This window comes from Alligator sinensis, unplaced genomic scaffold, assembly GCF_000455745.1.
Source record: "Alligator sinensis unplaced genomic scaffold, ASM45574v1 scaffold264_1, whole genome shotgun sequence".
Taxonomy (NCBI): Eukaryota; Metazoa; Chordata; order Crocodylia; family Alligatoridae; genus Alligator; species Alligator sinensis.
In genome coordinates, this window is record NW_005841831.1 from 5,037,941 (window position 1) to 5,039,184 (window position 1,244).

The 1,244-nt window shown below is 58.8% G+C and overlaps 1 protein-coding gene across 1 annotated transcript in view; it reads right to left on the bottom strand.

Annotated features, from left to right (window-relative positions):
• Positions 1-1,238, bottom strand: part of STX12 (syntaxin 12) — a 26,686-nt gene extending 25,448 nt beyond the window's left edge. The window contains exon 1 of the mRNA XM_006014851.3: positions 1,165-1,238. The gene's annotated coding sequence lies outside the window, so the exon portion shown is untranslated. The remainder of the gene's footprint in view (positions 1-1,164) is intronic.
• Between the last annotated feature and the right edge of the window lie 6 nt (positions 1,239-1,244).

Sequence of the window (1,244 nt, forward strand, 5' to 3'; positions counted from 1 at the left end):
CAGAGGAGAGATGCAAGTAGAGACGGATGGCATGACACAAAAGAAAGGCAGCTCCAAGTCAAAAAGGTCAGGAAAGGCAAAGAAGATAACATGAAAACAAGGGAAAAAAAGAATCATAGAAGTAGGGCTGGAAGAACTCCCAGGAGGTCTGGTCAACCCCCCGATCAAGGTATGATCGTCCTTATTTAACCTATCCTACAAAAGTGTCTGTGTAAACTGTGCTTAAAAACTGCATAAACAACTACACACAAAACCCCCAAGAACACCCTAAGTGGCCACAGTGGGGCACTGACAATTTCCTGCCACTGCACGGGCAGGCCTATTTGTTGCCCACCAGGAGCTGTGGACCTGGCCCAAGCAGAAACAGTGGCCCCTCTAACAGCAGAACTACTTGTTCATCTCTAAAAGAAAACATGGGCCTAGCCCACCAGGTTGCTCATCGGCCTCCCTGAGGTGGGGAGGCCACAAGAAAGGTGATAACAGAATGGAACAGGTGGAACAAACAATGAAAAAAACAGGGACAGGAGTTCAGGTGAGAGGTTCATATTAAGCGCGCCCAGTGGGGACACCGAGCACAGCACACCGGACAGCGCCCACTGGCCCTCAAGGAGCTGGTGGATGCTGCTCAGGGGTACTCTCGGGAACGGATGAGGGAAAGGAGATGGGCCCTCCCAGCCACAGCCTCCTTCCTGGTCAAGCACGTGGCCAGCTTGGGCAGGAGGAGGTTGACCAGGAGGTCCCGGGCCTGGGTGGGGCCACGGACAGAGAGTGCGTAAATAAAAAGGTGCGGGGAACCTCAATAAGAGGCTGGGCCGGGTCGGCGTGCACCAGGGTCCCTCTCGGCACACAAAGGGGGCAGGCAACAGAGGCATCCACGAAACATGCCGGTGGCGTGCAGATGACAGTGGAGCACCCCCCTAACAGACAGGCTAATGAAGGGGAACAAGAGTGCTCCAGACACGGACACGCTGTGAAACCAGGAAACCACCGTAATGACGAACACCGGAGACACCCTGGGAGGAGGCCCGCGCCCCCCCCCCGCACAACTGCCCGATCTGACCCGGGGCCGGCTCCTCCCTGGCCCCCACCTGCGCGGGGCGGCCCGGGCCTGAGGGGTGGGGCGGACCCTGAGCCAGGAAGCCCGGGGTGGGGGGGAGCACTCACTGCATTGCGCGATGCGCTGCACGTTGCCGCTGCAGGTCTGGATGATGCCGCCGAAGTCGCGGGGCGGCCCCGGCGCGGGG